This window comes from Protopterus annectens, chromosome 3.part1, assembly GCF_019279795.1.
Source record: "Protopterus annectens isolate FY-2018-M chromosome 3.part1, PAN1.0, whole genome shotgun sequence".
NCBI classification, from domain to species: domain Eukaryota; kingdom Metazoa; phylum Chordata; order Ceratodontiformes; family Protopteridae; genus Protopterus; species Protopterus annectens.
The window spans coordinates 1700141322-1700160980 of NC_056732.1; the positions used below are offsets into that span (position 1 = coordinate 1700141322).

The 19659-nt window shown below is 45.8% G+C and overlaps 1 protein-coding gene across 1 annotated transcript in view; it reads left to right on the forward strand.

Annotated features, from left to right (window-relative positions):
• The window catches only part of DGAT1 (diacylglycerol O-acyltransferase 1), a gene marked incomplete in the record, with an annotated part of 1335127 nt that overhangs the window by 892304 nt on the left and 423164 nt on the right, over positions 1-19659 (forward strand).

The following is a 19659-nucleotide window of genomic DNA, read 5'->3' on the forward strand; positions in this document are numbered from 1 at the left end:
TTACTCTTCCATTAAAATTCATGCTTCAGCAATTTCAGCAGAGTACAATTCTGATCCACCTGTCTTTTCTCATCCTCTCCTAAGACAGTTTCTAAGAGGAATTAAAAACATCAATTCTCCAAGGAAACCTCCAGTGCCTACTTGGGACCTTAACTTCGTGTTGGAAAAACTAACTCTGCCTCCCTTTGAGCCAGCAGCATCTGCAGAGCTACAGTTCCTGTCTTGGAAGACTACCTTCCTTCTGGCCATAACCTCAGCAAGAAGAGTATCTGAGTTACAGACCCTCATGGCAGTACAGCCATTTCTTATTTTTCATCAAGACAGAGTCTCATTGAGAACCAATCCTTCATTTATGCCAAAGGTGGTATCCAGGGTCTCATTAAACCAAGCTATTCACCTGCCTGCCTTCTTTCCAAACCCACAAAACAAAGGGGAGAAACTTCTGCACACCCTGGACATACACAGACAGTTGCGCTACTACTTGGACAGAACTAAAAGCTACAGTGACCAGTTGTTGGTAGCATATGCTGCTGGTGCACAAGGAAAAGCAATTTCCAAACAGACAATTTCAAAATGGATAGGGAATTGCATTCGTTCTTGTTATTCCTTTCATGGAAAAGCTGTGCCAGCTAACATTAGACCTCATTCCACCAGAGCCACAGCCACCTCCACAGCTTTCTTAAGAGGAGTGGCTACTAAGGACATTTTAGAAGCTGCTACATGGAGCTCCGTGCATACATTTTCCAAGCATTACAATTTACCTTTATATTCCAGATCCAGAGCAGGCTTTGCTATGGCAGTCCTGCAGGGCATTTTAGCTACACCATCCTTTACATAGATCCTCCACCCCCAGATTGGCTATGGTATTCTACCCATATGTGATGACTGCAGATGCATCCTTGAAGGACATAGTACAGTTTTGTACCTACCATAAATGTAGATGTCCGATAGGTATGCATCTGCAGTCAGGTTTACCCTCCCTCCTTCCTCTCTTTGGTATTTATTGGGTACTTTTCCCTCTCATAGCTAGCTGGGGTTATCTATTATGGTGTATTTGTTTTATATATATATATATATATATATATCTATATATATATTTCTGTGCATGTTTGGAATTTATTGCATTTCTCCAAATTTAGCCTTCCTTTGAGGGCACCTGGCATCTGGGGCAAGAAACACTGAGGAAGATGGCGTCGGCTGACGCTTTTATACCCCAGGTGCTCTGACGCCGGGAAAGGCGACATCAGCGCCGGACCCAGACTTTGGAATCCGGCCGACCGAAGGGCTGCCTGAGGCAGGACAACCCATATGTGATGACTGCAGATGCATACCTATCGGACATCTACATTTATGGTAGGTACAAAACTGTACTTTCTGTTTTGTTTCTATGGTTCATCTGTCTTTCTTCCTTGTGCAAACTCGATCTGAGGGAGTGTAGGGCAGCAGAGAATTATGGGAGGGGAGGAGCTTGAGCAAAGCTGTGTTCTGAGTATGCTGGCTCAGATAAAGTATAGGATCCAAGAACCTAATGTGATGAATGGTGACTACATATAAAACAGATCCCAAGTTATGGTAAGTACATAACTATAGTTCTACTATCTGAAGTAGTTAACTTCATTTATCTGCAACCTGTGGGCATTCGGATCCATATCGGATCCAAGCCGGCAACATTTTTCAAGCATCTGCTCCAAGCTCCTCCCCTTACCCACAATCCCTCACATCTCCTTCCTTCCCCCAGATCTCATTTGCTGCTTCATGCGTACGCATCGTGGTCTCTATAGCTCCAAGTTGGGTGTAGTAAGTGGTACTTTTTGGTATCTATTTAGGGTGTGAGTGTAGTCGTTTTTTGGTCATCCCTTTCCTCCCCTTCGTCATTCGTCCGTTTTCTGTCAAAAAAAAAAAAGTTTAAAAAATTAGGATTTTGTGAGGTAGTGTAGGCCTAACCATCCCTTGTGTGTTTCTTTGTTGGTTTAGTTTTGGCTGAGTGATGTGTGGTGATGGCTGAACAGCCAAAACCAACTTTTAAACAATGCAGTGTGTGGCCACAAGCTTTCACCTGCTGATGGCCACACTCTGTGTTATTTTGCCTGGGTGTTCCCCACCTATCTTTGCTGTGTAGTGTATGTGTGCAGGGTTCAACCCTAGGGCGTTGAAAAAGATGAAGGCAAAGCTGGTAGCTAAGGGCCTGCTACCAGTTTCTGCATTGGATTTGACAACCTCGGCATCGGCTCCAGTAGCCGACCAACCCCCCCCCCAGGCGTGGAATCAACCTCCCTCTAAGCCTTCTGAGACAGGGACTAAATCAAAGGATAAAGACAAGGACAAGAGAGACTAGAAGAAAAGAGCGGAAAGGCACCGCAAGTAGTCTCCAGAGTGGGAGCCTTTTCCCAGTCCACCTGCTAAAGTTGTCAGGACCACCTCTCCTCGGCTCCATTCTCCGAGGTTCTCCCCGGAGCCAACGGAGCCCTCGGACTAGAGGCCTTCTTTGAGGTAGTCTCACAGACCAGCCGGATCTGAGTCAGTTGCCTCCTCATGGTCGACTGAGTCTGTTGGAGCTTGACATGGACAGGATGATGTGGAGGTTCATTCAGACCCAAATCCAAGTGGGAGTCTTGCCAGGCCCCGCTTTGGCTGGAGAAGGGACCTATATGCCCTTTTTCCATCCAATTTCTCCTTCCCCGATCCAACCTGCGGTTTCGGGGTTTATGGATCTGAGGATCCTCGGAGATGGGGGTTCGGCACTGACGGCCCCTCCAACCTTGATGCCACCGATTACCTTGAGTTCCTCAGATCAGACTTGTTCAGATCCGAGCAACTCTCGGGGGCAGGAACGGGGAGCCGGATCCAGCGGAATGGAGGTGTCTTCAGCACTGACTTTGTTGGATCCGAGCCATTCCATCGGAACCCTGGCTACCTTGGCCTCGGCCCCGATCCTCACGATGGAGCCAGGGAGAGCTTCTTCCTTGTTGGTTGCTAAGGAAGTGCGCTCTCCTTTGGCCTTCGATGTGGTAGAGAGGGTTCTCTCCCAAGGATTGAGACCCCAGCCCATTGTCTTGGACTCTGCCCAGGCTGCCGTGGATTTGGTCACGACTCCCATCAACTTGTCTCAGGGACAGCCCGTGCTAGAAGACCCCCAGGTGTAACCAGTTGTGGAACCCCCCGTGACTTACGAGCCCACTTCAGAGAGTCCAGCTGAGGAGGCTTCCCCGTAAGCACTCGTGTAAGCGGAGGCACATGGACTCCCCTGAGTCCCTCACAGAAGATATTGATTTGGATGAAGGCGAGGGTTCTCCCAGGTCACCTCCCAAGGATGTCTCCTTTGGAGACATCATGGAAATCCTCCACCAGAGTGGAGGTTGGTCAGCCCCACAACACCCTACGGACGAGTCAGTATTCCTGGAGGCCTTTGGCACAGGCCCATCTACATCCTGGGTGTCCCCTCCTGCAGATCCGTTAGTGGATCTCATTACCACGCGAGCATGGAAGGAGCCTGACACCATAGAGCCAATACCCAAATGCCCAGACAGGATTCTTTCTCCTCCCACAGACCGACAGGCCTGGTACAGGGGATCCCCGGTGGACGCTATGGTGGTTGCAGCTGCCACCAAGAGAGAACTGGCTCAGAAAAGTTCTTCAGTCCACCCTCCAGACAAAGAGCCTAGGATGGTGGATCAGTTTATGAAGCGAGTCTTTTCTTCAGCGACATTTTCTATACGAGTGCTGAATTATTTGGCACATGTCATTCAATTCCAGCCAGACCTAGTCACGGAATTCGCTGTGTCGCCCCCCAAAATCTTTGTCACCAGAGGACAGGCGGCTGTTATCGGCGAAAATGCCGACTGTGAAATCTGTTTAGAACAAGTCCATGCATCTTCTTTCCCATGCCACAGAAGGAGTGGCTAGGGCAGCTGTGACCGCCATAGCTATAAGGCAGCACGCTTGGCTCAAACTCTGTCAATTCGCTGACCCCTTCAAGGCGTCATTCACAAATGCTCCCTTTGACGGTTCCTCCCTGTTTGGGAAGACAGTTCATGACACCCTGGTCTAAAGCAAGAAGGACGGGAAGACTCTGTCTGCCGTCGCAGTCCGCTTCTCTAGCCCTCAAAGATCCTTTTCTAGGAACCAGAGAGGCCAAAAGAAGATGTTGTTCCGAAAATCTCAGTTTTCCCAGGACACTCAGGACAACTTGTCCCTTAGACCACCCTCTCAAAAGGAGATGACAGCGCACGAAATTTTAAAGCTGCTTCACAATCGGGCCATCGAAAGGGTCCCCCCAGATCAGTCCCGATTAGGCATTTACTCCAGGTTCTTTTTAGTGCCAAAAAAGACGGGGGGGGGGGAACCTCAGGCCTCATATTGGACCTGTCAACCCTGAACCTGACTGTAGCCAAGCAGAAATTCCAGATTGTCACCTTGCAGTCCATTCTACCTTACATCCGAGAATGCGACTGGATGTGCTCGATAGACCTCCTCCAGGGCGCTTACTACCATATCAAAATTTGAAGAAGCTCCAGGAGATTCCTTAGCTTCTGGCTGGGTGCCAATCATTTCCAGTTCAGAGCCATACCCTTCTGTCTCACCACAGCCCCCAAGGTGTTTACCAAGGTTATGGCAGTCGTAGCGGCTCACCTGAGGCTTCAGGGAATTCAGGTGATGTCCTTCAAGAATGCAACTGCAGTCATAACATGTGGGTTGTCCTGCCTCAGGCAGCCCTCAGTCGGCCGGATTCCAAAGTCTGGGTCCGACGTCGGCTGATGTCGCATTTCTCTCTGACGTCAGAGCGGCTGGAGTACATAAGCATCAGCCGACGCCATTTTCTCCAGTCTTTCTTGCCGCACGGTGCCCGAAGCAGAAGTGGTTCGCAAGTGCCGGTCGGTCAGCTCCTGTATTCTACGATACCGAAGTCATCAAAAAAGCTAAGTACCCCGTTGGGGACCTTTTCTTGCCTCAGCCGATGTCAGAAATTACTGAAAAAGTTAACAATTGTCTTTTGTGGTAAACAAATACCTCATAAGGATTTCCACTCTTACTGCCTCCCTTGCCTGGGCCCAGACCACGACGTCTCGGCCTGTGTAGCCTGTGCTCGCTTCAACAAGCGCACTCTCAGGCGCCGGGCGGAGTTCGCTGAAGATTTTTTCGGCGATAAATTTGCTTACACCATGCCGTCGGATCTTCCGACATCGCAAACTCCCAAAAAGCGAAAAGACCGGGACCGACATCCTAAGCCCGCGTCTACCACCGACTCCACGCCAAAACCCAGCGCGAGTGCTCCGATTCCCTCTGAGACGGTCTCTCCACCGCTCCGAACCAAAGACACCGCATTACCGGCGACTCCGATTCCAGACATTACTCCAACGCCAGTTATAGATTTTCCTCCGGATACCGAAACCGAGGAAATGCCCGAGACCATTGCTGTACACAAGGTCACTCCTGCACGTGGAGCTGCCAGGCCTCCTATGGCCATGTCTATTAAGGCCTACACTAGGGCTAAGGCAGCCAGCAAAACAAAGCATATTACTTCCAAATCCTTACCTCAGCCGACTCCGGAGACACAAATTATGTCCATGGCTGCTGATTTAATTTCCATGATTAGAGGTTCACAGGCCCATCCTGAGAGAGCATCCCAGCCTCCTCCTGATAAAAGGCCCTGGGTTGAACCCTCTGACCCTACTCCTTCAGATGAAGACTCTGAGGGCTCTGTCCACTCTGATAGCCAGGAAGAGCTCTTCCAGACCTATGAGGACTCGGATGCAGAAGATTCCATACCTTCGGCCTCCCCTCCTGAGGATATTTCTTTTGGGGAAGTTCTGCACACCATGAGGGAACATTTCAAGTGGCAGGGTCAGGAATATTCTGATTCTAGGAAGCGCCTTAGGACGTTCCTTAAGAAGCCTCAGCACAGGCCCTTAGCTATTCCTCCTGTACTGGATGTTCTGGATGATTTGTATTCTGACTCTAGTGCTACCCCTGATTCTCTTCCTCCTGCTCCAGCCAAGCCAGATAGGTATTACAGGGTCCCAGAAACTCATTCCCATTTATTCAGGGCCCATACTGCTGATTTGGAAACTATTTCACAGGGGCCTAAAGGAGTTTCAGCCTCCACCTCAAAAAATCCTTTGCCCTCCAACAGGGAAACAAGGTCATTAGAGAGATGGGGTAAAAAGGTCTACACATCCACTACCTTATCTATGAGAGCTTTAAATTGCCTTTTTCATATGTTCCAATATCAGGATTATCTCTTAGAAGATTTACAAAAAACTTTAGCTTCTCCTGATCCTTTGGACAGGAAGACTTTGCAGGAAGCTGTACATAACACTCAGCAAGTAAGCAACCACTTCCTGCAGTGTGGATATGATGCACTGGAAGCTTCATGTAGGGCATCTATGACAAGGGCAGTGATGCGTAGACATGCTTGGTTAAAAGATCAACCTCTACCAGATCATGTAAAAGCAAAACTTCTGGATGCACCTTTGGAAAAGAACAAGCTTTTTGGTGCAAATGCTAAGGATGTGTTAAAGACCATCGAAGAAAAAGCAAAATCAGTTCAGACAGTGAAAGATTTCCTCCAGGTTCAACCCCCCAGATTCAGTAGGAACTGGCCTTCAAAAAACTGGTCCTTTCCTAATCCAGAAAAGTTTCAAAGGGGTAAGAACAGACGTGGCCGAGGAAGAGGCCAATACAGAGGCCCTTACAGGGGACGACAATGGCAGCCAGGAAACCAAAGAAGTGACGCAGGGGTTTCACCTGCCCAACAACCACAAACTCAATGACTTTCCTCTACTACCGCCTACCAGGGAACAACTAGAAGCTCCCTTGGGAAATTATCTCTGTTTGCAGAAAACTGGCACAGACTGACAAAGGACAAATGGATTTTGGACATTATAGACCGAGGGTACAGGTTTCATTTTCATACCTTACCAAGAAAACAAGGCATGCCAAACCTACCACAACATTAAAGGGCAGAGGCTATCAAGCAAATCACTCTGCTGACTCGAATGAAAGCAATAGAAAGAGTTCCACAACAAGAACAAGAACAGGGGTTTTACTCAAGACTGTTCCTTGTTCCAAGAAAAGAATCTCAATGGAGACCAATACTGGACTTCCGCATTAAACACCTTTCTCATAGTACCAAAGTTCAAAATGCTGACTCTACAGCAACTCCTTCCCATGCTGGGCAAGGAGTCGTGGCTGATTACTCTGGACCTCAAGGAGGCATACCTGCATGTCCCTATCAGACACAGCTGCAGAAGATACCTCAGATTTCTTGCAGGGCCAGAGCATTATCAATTCTCAGCATTGCCATTTGGCTTATCTACTGCGCCCAGAGTATTTACAAAATGCCTGGCTTCAGTAATTGCTCATTGCAGGCTCCAGGGTATACAAATTTACCCGTACCTGGACGACTGCCTCATACAAGCAGGCGACAAATTGATGTTGACAAAAAACCTGGATTATGTCATACGACATTTCAAGCTCTGGGATACACAGTCAACTTTCAAAAGTCAAGACTACAGCCATCCCAGCAAATAATCTTCTTAGGAGCCAAACTAGACACAGCCTCTCAGATGGCTTACCTGACAGAAGACAAGCAAGAGAAGTTAACTCATTACTTCAAAGGTTTAGCAAAACTCACCCAGATGACTGCAAGGAGATTCCTACAGGCCCTGGGTTACATGGCATCCTGCATTCTACTGGTTCCATTAGCAAAACTACACATGAGAAAGCTTCAATGGTACCTAAAAAGCATTTGGTCTCAACACAGCAACAACTTGGAGATGATCATTCCACTCATTCCATGCCTACAAAAGGAATTCCTATGGTGGGCCTCGGTGAGCCAGGAAAACACAGGTATGTCATTCAAAAAACCACAGATAACACAGACCATGACTACAGATGCCTCAGACCTTGGATTGGGGGCGCACATGGAAGGCAGGTGTATACAAGGACAATGGTCCCCAAAGGAAACACATCTGCATATAAACCAAAAGGAAATGCTGGCAGTAATGCATGCCATCGAGGCTTTTCAACACCAACTCCAGCAAGGCCATTTAATGATACGGACAGACAACACCACTGTGATGTGGTACATAAACAAGCAGGGGGGCACCCACTCTTACCCCCTTTGCAGACTGACAATGCAGCTTTGGGAGAAATCACTGAGTCTAAACATCCAGTTACAATCCCAGTTTGTTCCAGGAAAAGACAATGTGTTGGCGGACAGCCTAAGCAGGAATTTCACAGATCCACACTAGTGGAGGTTACCTCCGAAGGTTTTCAGACAACTCACTTCGACATGGGGCAAGCCAGAAGTGGACCTATTTGCCTCTCACCTCAACCATCTTCTACCAAAATTTTGCACAAGGACATACCATCCAAAGGCTTGGAAAATAGATGCCCTTTCATTCAACTGGAACTCTCTAGCGATCTATGCATTCCCACCTCTGCCACTAATGACCTCAGTATTACTAAAGATCAAAGCAGAGAAGCCCAAGGGAATCATAAATAGCTCCGGATTGGCCAAGGCAACACTGGTACCCACTACTACGGAGCATATGTCACACCAGGAGGTGGGCCCTCCCTCAGTGGCCTCTACTTTTGACTCAACACAATTTCGAAACACTGCATCCAAACCTTCAGATACTGCAGCTAACAGCCTGGGAGATCCCTTAAATAACTTCAGCTTATCTCTCTCCAAGGAAGTTCAGCAGATACTAACAGAGGCTCGAAGACCATCCACCAGAAAGGTTTACTTAGCAAAGTGGAAAAGATTCAGCAATTGGAATACCAGCAAGGGACATGATGCATCATTACTGAACATCCCTCTTATCTTGGAATATTTGGCAGATATGTTAGAGCGGCCTCTCATATTCTTCAATAAAGATACATGCATCTGCTATTTCGGCTAGATACAACACTGATCCTCCTGTTTTCTCTCACCCCTTACTAAGACAATTCCTCAGGGGAATCAAGAACATTAAGCCACCAAGAAAGGCCCCAGTGCCAGCCTGGGACCTCAAATTGTCTTAGAAAAACTGACTCTACCTCCTTTTGAGCCAGCAGCTTCAGTAGACTTGCAATTTCTCTCATGGAAGACAGCTTTCCTGTTGGCAATTACCTCAGCAAGAAGGGTTTCGGAGCTACAGGCCCTAATGGCAATACCACCCTTTATTATTTTCCACAGAGACAGGGTTTCATTAAGGACCAACCCTACTTTTATGCCAAAGGTGGTATCTAGGGTTTCTCTAAATCAAGCCATTCATCTGCCTGCTTTCTTCCCCAATCCTGAGAATAAGGGGGAAAGACTTTTGCATACCTTGGACATTCATAGACAACTTCGATACTACCTGGACAGAACCAAGGCCAGTAGGAAGTCTGAACAACTTTTGTAGCTTACGCCTGCAGTCCAAGGAAAAGCAATTTCAAAACAGACTATTTCTAAATGGATTGGACATTGCATCAGATTCTGTTATTCCTTTCATGGAAAGACTGTTCCAGCCTATGTCAGACCACATTCCACCAGAGCTACAGCCACCTCTACAGCCTTTTTAAGAGGGGTGCCTACCAAGGACATTCTAGAAGCTGCTACATGGAGCTCCGTGCATACATTCTCCAAACACTACAATCTTCCTCTATATTCCAGATCCAGAGCAGGCTTTGCTTCGGCAGTCCTGCAGGGTTTGATTGCCACACCATTTCTTTCCTAGAGCAAAACTCCTCCCCCAGCTAAGCTATGGTATTCTACCCACATGTTATGACTGCAGTTGCATTCTTGAAGGACATAGTACAGTTTTGTACCTACCATAAATGTAGATGTCCGATAGACATGCAACTGCAGTCGGGTTTTCCCTCCCTCCATACCCCTCTATGCCTAGGGTCCACTCCTGTCCCTCTTACTCTTAGCTGGGGATATCTGTTATAGTGTATTTGGTTTATTGCTGATGTATTTGTTTGGAATTCTGTTTTTGTCTTACAATTTGATTACAGCCTTCCTTGGAGGGCACCTGGCATCTGGAGCAAGAAACACTGAAGAAAATGGCGTCGGCTGATGCTTATGTACTCCAGCCGCTCTGACGTCAGAGAGAAATGCGACATCAGCCGACGTCGGACCCAGACTTTGGAATCCGGCCGACCGAGGGCTGCCTGAGGCAGGACAACCCACATGTTATGACTGCAGTTGCATGTCTTTCGGACATCTACATTTATGGTAGGTACAAAACTGTACTTTTCTTTACCTAGACGATTGGCTCCTTGCTGCTGCCACCAAGCGTTTACTTTGCAGGGCCAGAGACTCCTTCCTGCATCTGGCAGTCATCTAGGGATTACCATCAACATTCCCAAGTCCCGCTTGAACCCGACACAGACCTTGGAATTTATAGGGGCACGGCTGGACACACTACTATTGCAAGTTTTTCTCACTCGGAACAAGGTTCAGAACCTATGGGCTCATGTGTCAGTGATCCTCGGCCCCAGGATGCCAGCGACGAGCGATGTTCTCCGAGCCCAAGGCTCCATGGCCGCAGCAATTTCAATCCTTTCCTGTGCGCGCCTTCACATGGGGGTGCTTCAGTGGACCCTGGCAGTTCAGTGGTCTTGGTTAGACTTCCCTATGGACTATCCAATATGAATCAGCAGAGCCTACAAGATTTCTCTTCTCTGGTGGCTCCAATCTCCGGAAATCTTGGCAGGTCGCCCCTTCATAACACCCCCAGCCCAAGCCACAGTGACAACGGCCACCTCCCAGCTCGGGTGGTGGGGGCACTTTTTGGGGAGGATGGTCCAATGCACATGGTCCCAGACAGAGACCAGATTGCATATCAATGTTCTGGAGATGAGGGCAGTGCTTTTAGCATTGCAAGCCTTCCATGCTGTTCTTCACCGGGGGACGATTGCAGTTCAGTCAGACAACATGTCTGTCTGGTACATCAACAAACAAGGAGGAACCAGATCTTGCCGCGAGGCCTTGGGAGTGGGTGATCTCCCCCAATCGGTTTCTGATTGCAATGCACATCCCGAGATGCTCCAACATTGTAGTGGACAGACGGAGTCAGGCTATTCTAATGCCATACGAGTGGTCTCTGAAACAGTCAATAGCGGAGGAGATCTTCCTTGCGTGGGGTCACCCTTGCTGCGATCTCTTCGCATCTCCTTCTAACGCAAAGTGCAGCAAGTTCTTCGCTCTAATCCCCGCACCAGGGGAATCCCCCAGAGATGCTCTCATCCATGCTTGGCCTCCTGGGTTAGTGTATGCTTATCCCTCGTTACCTCTCATTCCGAAGTTTCTTCAGAAAGCTTGCCGACTGGGGTGCAGAGTGATCCTCATTGTCCCGTTCTGGCCTCGTCAGGTGTGGTTCCCCTTCCTCTGGTCTCATGCTCTAACTCCTCCACGGATTCTAGATCCCTGCCCGGATCTCATCTCTCATCCCTCAGGCATCAGTCTGCCTGATCTGGGCAGCCTCTAGCTGACAGCTTGGTTGCTGCAGTTCCCTTGATTGCTAGGACTCCCGGTCTGTCATCGTCAGTAAAGAATATTTTGGTGGCATCCCACAAAGCTTCCACTAGGAAGGTTTATCACAGCAAATGGAAATGCTTCTCTATTTAGGCTTCTCAGAGGAACTTGGATCCATTTACAGCCCCGGTTCCTGCAGTGTTGGAATTTTTGTCATATATTTTCCAACAAGGGGCTAGTTCCTCTACGGTAAAAGTACAACTGGCAGCCATATCTAATTTTCATGTTGGCGAAAATCTGAATGCTCTGGCCTCTTTGAGATTGTGTAAAGCTTTTCTGAAGGGTACTTTTCGTTTACGTCCCCTGGTTAAGGATTCCGTCCCTCCTTGGGACCTTACCCTAGTTCTACAGGTGTTGGTGGCTCCCCCATTCAAACAGCAGCATCAGTAGATTTGAAATTTCTGTCCTGGAAGACAGCTTTTCTAGTGGCCATTACTTCAGCCATAAGGGTTTCTGAGATCCAAGCTTTGTCTGCCATGCCCCTGTACTTGATCTTTCATAAAGACAGGGTTTCGCTCTGCATGAACCCTTCTTTCTTATCAAAAGTTGCTTCTGAATCAAATATTAACCAGATGATTAATCTGCCTGTGTTCTTTCCAAATTTCCAGAACAAGGGTGAATATAAGCTGCATTTGCTAGATGTTCATAGACAGCTTCATTTCTATTTACACAGGACTAAACAATTTCATAAGTCTGACCAGTTATTTGTGTCCTTTTCCAGACCCTTTTTGGGCAAGGCCATTTCCAAGGTCTCCTTAGCTAGATAGATTACACAATGTATACTGCAAGTCTATAAGGATAAAGGTCTGTCCCCACCTGGTCCTATTAAAGCTCATTCTACCAGATCTATGGCAACTTCTGCTGCCTTTTGGTCTAGGGTTTTTCTGGATGATATCTGTGCAGCAGTGACCTGGGCAAGGTCACATACATTTATTTCTCATTATAAATTGGATTTGATCTCTATCGGGAGGGCATTCTTTGGCTCTGCGGTGCTCAGGAATATCCTTCATTGAGGGCCTCCCAGGAGTTTTGGTAGCTAGGGACTCTGTCTCACAGGTTTGCAGATAAATTAAGTTAGCTACTTCAGATAAAGAAGTTATGTACTCACCATAATGTTCCATCTGAGTAGTTATACTTCATTTTCTGCAATCGTTCCACCCTCCTTCCCCCGAACCTGTTCTAGGTTAGTGTTATTGAGTTGCTAATAGTTTGTATAGTGGCAAACTCGATCTGAGGGAGGGTAGGAGATGTGAGGGATTATGGGTAAGGGGAGGAGCTTGGAGCAGATGCTTGAAAAATGTTGCCGGCTCGGATCCGATATGGATCCGAATACCTACAGGTTGCAGAAAATGAAGTATAACTACTCAGATGGAATGTTATGGTGAATACATAATTTCTTTTTTCAACCATTAAGGTGCAGTTAACAACCATCTCTAATTTCCATGTTGTTGGGAGCAATGTTCCTCTGGCCTCCCTCAAGATTATCAAGGCATTTCTCAAAGGTACTTTCTGCTGCTTCTCCCAGTTTGGGATTCTGTTCCTCCTTGGGATTTGCCATTTGTTTTGCAGGTCCTTGCAGGCCCTCCATTTGAATCTTCAGCTACTTCTGATTTGAAGCTCTTGTCTTGGAAGACCATGTTTTTGGTGGCTGTTACTTCAGTGAGGAAGGTTTCAAAGATGAAACTTCTTGATTTTTCTCCATTTTTTGGTTTTCCACAAAGACAAGGGTCTCTCTCCCTGGTGTTTTCCTAAATTTCTTCAGCAAAGGTGAATACATTTTGCATTGTTTGGACATGCATAGGCAACTGATATTTTATTTGGACCATACCAAGACCTTTAGAAAATCTGGTCAGTTATCCTTTCAAAACCCAGGCTGGGCTCACCTCTGTCTAAAGTGACTTGATATCCAAGTGGCTGTTGGATTGCATTTTGTTTGCATATTCTTTGAAAGGTAAGAGCCTTCTGCACAAACCTTGCATTCATTCTACCAGGGTTATGGCTACGTCTACAGCTTTCTTTTCTAGAGTATCAGTGGATGAAATTTGTGTAGCTACAACTTGGATGGATCACCACACGTTTGTGTCACATTATAAGCTGGCTATTCAATCTCAATCCAGGGCTTCTTGTGGCTGTACTATGTTGTGGAATATCCTTTTAGTTCCTGGATTTTGTCATGGCTGGGGACTGCCTAGATGGAGCAGACAGCATTGGATATGAAAGTTATGTACTTATAATGATAGATCCGTGTTGGATGTCTCTGTCTGGTTTAGCCTCCCCCCTGCCTGCCTCCAGCTTGACTTGTAATGGCAGTCCTCCCTATCTGAGGTGGCCGTACAGTGGAGGTCATCTGTTGCTTATCCATGGAGTCGTGCATTCTCCTTGGTTAGGAAAGTTTATTGTAAGTTGGAGGTGGCTTATATGGCCAGACTCAATCCGATGAGTAGGATGAGGAGCAGGGGGTTATGGGTAAGGGAGGCAGAGCCTTGTGAGTTCAAAGTCTGTAGGAACTGGCTGGTACTGATCGAAGCTGGGTCAGATAACCCACAGGTTGAACTAGAGGGAGACTGACATCATGGATCTATTGTTTATGGTAAGTACACAACTTTCATTTTTGGTGAGTAGCGTTGAAAAATGCGAGTTAAGCTAGGGCATTTTTCACATTTGTGAATAACTTAATGTAAGTAGTTGAGAGAGTTAAGGAATGAGGTGGTTCTAGCCAATGTAACCACTTTAGTGCCACACAGTGGTGAGATTTACAAGTCACGTTAGCATCAGATTTGGCTTTGTTATAACATTGTTGAAGGAGATTGGTCTTGGTTGCCTTAATATTAACTAGAGGAGAGGCTGCATAAGATGAGGGTTGGAGGGAAGAAAGTTGAAGCAGCGTATTTTCTAGCATTGTCTGTTATGTAAGGTTTTATCTAGTAGAGGGTGCTTTTTTGTTGTTGTTTGTTTTTATTGTATCTTTTGCATGGTAATTAAATTTCGGCTTATCACTAGTAGTTCAGTAGTGCGAGTTACCTATTCAGTTTTTATTTGTTCCTGTACAAGTGTGTGAATGCTGCTTAATCCTTCACTCTTTTTCTAAACACTGTGAATTTGTTTTGCTGTTCCTAGCTTCTCACAAGCCAAATATGATGTGATGTAATGTCTAGGTTTTTGTCAAGAGTGCTTTGTAAACAACCCAAACACTGGATGAATTACTAGTTTCTTTCTACTGCTTGATATGCAACTTCCAGCAGTTAGGCTTTAGAATATTAGAGCTATTCCTGATATAGTATATAGCCTCTGTCTTTAGACATAGTTTTTGGTTTTAGACCTTCAGAAAGGGGTGTTGGATATTATTGAAGCTACCGGAAAATTTCCACTCATCAGATTTATGGTTGTTCTGACTCGTCTCAGATCCCTATATGATTTAAGTCTCTTATATTTTATATTTAAGGTGCATATATTTGACAATTCTGCTTATGACCTTCAGGAGGGACAAAACTGTGCCCCCGCCCCCATTACCCACCTGCCTGCAGGTAATGAAGTGCAAAACACTTGCAGTGCTGAAAGCTGACTCAGCTTTACGTAGAGTAGTTTGTAAAAGAACTAAAAAGTTTAAAACATCACTTTTTAGGCATACTAAAATATTTTTACTCTCTTTTAAGCATGTTTTAGGACATCTCACCTACAGAAACTGTGCTGTCAAGTGTAGGAGTTCAGTGCCACATATGAATTTAAATGCACTAATCAAGTTCTGTCAGCAGTACTTCACAGAGCAGGAGGAACATTGCTTTAATGCTGCTTTATTCTGCTAGCAAGTAGTGTAAGTGCTCCCTTGAGCTGTTCCCCTTTGAAAAACCCATCTCCTTGTGACTCGAATTTCGTGCTTCGTAAGCTTGTCAGACATCTTCAAGTGACTGGTGGTTTAATGTGAGGGAGATTTGTCTTTTGGAAGATAGGTTTCTTGGGGGCTGTTGTCTCTGCTCATGGAGTTTCAGAGCTTCATGCCCAACTTATTTGTAGCAAACTGTATTTGGTCTTTCAAAATTATTGCAGGTTTCATTTAGACTAACCCTGTTTCATGCTGAAAATGGTACAAGAATTGTCATTAAATTAGTTTGTTCTACCTCCCTTTTTTTCTGTGGTAAAATCATGTGGAAAGAGAGCTCTTCATATCCTGCATATGAATTTTACCTGAAAAGGGTGGATGAGTTGATGGGATCAGGAGGACAAAATAACTATTTCCTGGGAAGACGCAGCTCAGAGTTGCCAAGCAAAGCTTTTCCAAGCAGATGCCAGCTGAGTTATATATTGCCAGTGGCTGAAGAGCATCCCACTGGAAAATGCTGATGTCAAAGGCTTGTCTGCTAGTGCCATGGCTGTTTCCATTGTTTACTTGCTCGAATGCCTCTGCTGAGGTAATTTTTGCCACAATCAGTAGCCCATTGCTTAACACTTGTGCACATTATTGCTTTAACCATGATTCTGGGAGATTAGTAGCATTTAGTACTTCATTGTGATGCAACTTGCTGAACTTCTGGCTTTGTCAGGATTTCACAGCACTTTAATTTGCAATTCAGTTTCTAGTTGGTGGTGTCTGTGTCTGTGTGGGATTTTTCTGAAGCCACTGTTTTGTTCCCCACATCCTTAACGTATGCTGGTAGAAAAATAGGCAGTGTGTGTGTGTGTGGTGTGTGGGGGGGGGGTGCATATGTGTGTCTCTTGAAAATGACTGTGGTGTCTTCCAGAATAGTTTTCTATTTCGCACTTGTAGATTTCCAGGATTGACTTCTGGTCCTCATAATGCGGAGTTACATAAAGTGAGTATTAATAATGGAGGTTTAATTTAACTGCTTAGAATTCAGTTCAGTCAATATGATGGACAGAAGGAAGGTTGGTATATTGCGTGTGCAAGAGACCAGATGGAACGGGAGTAAGGCTAGGTGTATCGGAGGTGGGTTCAAATTGTTTTATCATGGTGTGGATGGGAGGAGAAATGTTGTAGGAGTTATCCTGAAGGAACAGTATGCTAAGAGTGTTTTGGAGGTGAAAAGAGCATCGGATAGAGTGATGTTTATGAAGCTGGAAATTGATGGAGTGATGAATGTTTAGTGCATATGCTCCACAAGTTGGGTGTGCGATGGATGAGAAAGAAACATTTTGGAGTGAGTTGGATGAAGTGGTGATGACTGTACCCAAGGGTGAGAGAGTGGTGATTGGAGAATATTTCAATGGGCATGTTGGTGAAGGGAACAGAGGGGATGAGAAAGTGATGGGTAGGTATGGTGTTAAAAAAAGGAATGCAGAAAGTCAGATGGTAGTGGATTTTGCGAAAATTTTGGACATGGCTGTGGTGAATACGTATTTTAACAAGAGGGAGGAGCATAGGGTGACATACAAGAGTGGAGGAAGATGCGCACAGGTGGATTATATCTTATGTAGGTGGGCCAGTTTGAAGGCGATTGGAGACTGTAAAGTGGTGACTGGGGAAAGTGTAGTTAGGCAGCATAGGATGACGGTGATCAAGAAAAGGAGGAGGAGTGTGAGGGCAGCACCAAGGATCAAATGGTGGAAATTGAAAAAGGGTAATTGTGAGATGGAGTTCAGGGATGAGTTAAGACAGGCACTGGGTGGCAGTGAAGTTGCCAAATAGCTGGGTAACTACAGCAGAGCTAGTAAGGGAGATGGCTAGAAAGGTGCAGGGTATGGCATCTGGACAGAGGAAGGACGATAAGGAGACATGGTTGTGGAATGAGGAAGTATGGGAGAGGATACAGAGAAAGAGGTTGGCAAAGAAGTGGGATTGTCAGAGCCATGAAGAAAGTAGACAAGAGTATAAGGAGATGAGGTGAATGGCAAAGAGAGAGGTGGCGAAGGGTAAGGATAAGGCGTATGAAGAGTTGTATGAAAGGTTGGACACTAAGGAGGGAGAAAAGGACCTGTACAGATTGGCTAGACAGAGGGACCGAGCTAGAAAAGATGTGCAGCAGGTAAAGGTAATTAAGGATAATGAGGGAAACCTACTGAGAGTGTGTTAAGGAAATAGAAAGAGTACTTTGAGGGGTTGATGAATGAAGAGAGTGAGAGGGAGAGAAGTTTGGATGGTGTGGGGATAGTGAATCATGAAGTACAATGGATTAGCAAGGAGGAAGTAAGGATAGCTATGAAGAGGATGAAGAACGGAAAGGCTGTTGGTCCAGATGACATACCTGTGGAATCATGGAGGTGTTTAGGTGAAATGGCAGTGGAGTTTTTAACCAGATTGTTTAATGAAATCTTGGAAAGTGAGAGGATGCCTGAGGCATGGAGAAAGTATTTTTGGTACCGATTTTTAAGAATAAGGGTGATGTGCAGAGCTGCAGTAACTACAGAGGGATTAAATTGATCAGTCACAGCATGAAGTTATGGGAAAGAGTAGTGGAAGCTAGGTTAAGAAGGGACGTGATGATTAGTGATCAGCAGTATGGTTTCATGCTGGGAAAGAGCACTGCAGATACGATGTTTGCTCTGAGAGTGTTGATGGAGAAGTACAGAGAAGGTCAGAAGGAGTTGCATTGTGTTTTTGTAAACTTTTAGAGAAAGCATATGACAGGGTGCCTAGAAGAGGAGCTGTGGTATTGTGTGAGGAAGTCGGGAGTGTCAGAAGTATGTAAGAGTGGTACAGGATATGTACGAGGGTAGTGTGACAACGGTGAGGGCTGCAGTGGGAGTGACAGATGCGTTTAAGGTGGAGGTGGGATTACATCAAGGATCAGCTCTGAACCCTTTATTTGCAAGGTGATGGACAGGTTGACAGAAGAGATCAGACTATGATGTTTGCAGATGACATCGTTATCTGTAGTGAAAGTAAGGAACAGGTAGAGGAGACCCTGGAGAGATGGAGATATGCTTTTGAGAGAAGAGGAATGAAGGTCAGCAGGACTAAGACAGAATACATGTGTGTGAATGAGAGGGAGGATAGAGGAATGGTGAGGATACAAGGAGCAGAGGTGGCGAAGGTGGATGAGTTTAAATAGTTGGGATCAGTAGTTCAGAGTAATGGTGAGTGTGGAAGAGAGGTGAAGAAGAGAGTTACAGGCAGGATGGAGTGGGTGGAGAAGAGTGTCAGGAGTGATTTGTGACAGACAAGTACTAGTAAGAGTGAAAGGGGAAGGGTCTACAAGAGGGTAGTGAGATAAGGTATGTTATATGGGTTGGAGACAGTGGCATTGACAAAAAAGCAGGAGTTGGAGCTGGATGTGGCAGAAGTAAAGATGTTAAGATTTGCACTGGATGTGACGAGGGTGGACAGGATTAGGAAAGTATATTAGAGGGTCAGCCCAGGTTGAAAGGTTTGGAGACAAAGCCAGAGAGGCAAGATTACGTTGGTTTGGACATGTGCTGAGGAGGGATGCTGAGTATATTGGGAAAAAGATGCTAAGGATGAAGCTACCAGGTAACAGGAAAAGTGGAAGGCCTAAGATAAGGTTTATGGATGTGGTGAGAGAGGACATGCAGGTGGTTGGTGTGGCAGAGCAAGATGCAGAGGACAGGAAGAAATGGAAACAGATGATCCACTGTGGCGACCCCTGATGGGAATAGCCGAAAGAAGATGAGAATTCAATTCAGTATTAAACCAAAAGGAAGGTTTTCCAGTTTCGGGTTTGGTAGATATGTACTTGCATCAGTTTAGCTGTTATGGAGATGTCTATAGTGTCTGCTTATTACCTTCCCACCATTTCCCTTGTTGAGATTTTCCTACTTCAGGTAGTTATTGTTTGAGTTTACAAATATGTTGCAGACACATGTATTTTTATGTCCTTGTATGCTGCTGTGGGTGGCTCAGTGGTTGTTTTCTGCATCAAGATGTTTGATCTGGGGGTCAATTTTGGCATCAAGTCACTGTTTGTGTGGAATTTGCACATTTTCCCCATATCTTTATAGGCATTATTCAAGTGCTTATTCACCTCTCCTAAAAGCTTTGTAGTTGATTGGATACTCTAAATTATTGGTTTGTATTCCATTTACCCTTGCCATTGTGTCCTGGTTTGTGGCTGAAAAGTATCATAAACAGACCAGTTCACTTGCCCTGTCAATAAAGTAACATAAATAAAAAGTATTGTGATTCTTGCCTTGCAGATTATCATCACTCAGTGGATGCTGACCAAAGTGAGCTTCTGGGAATG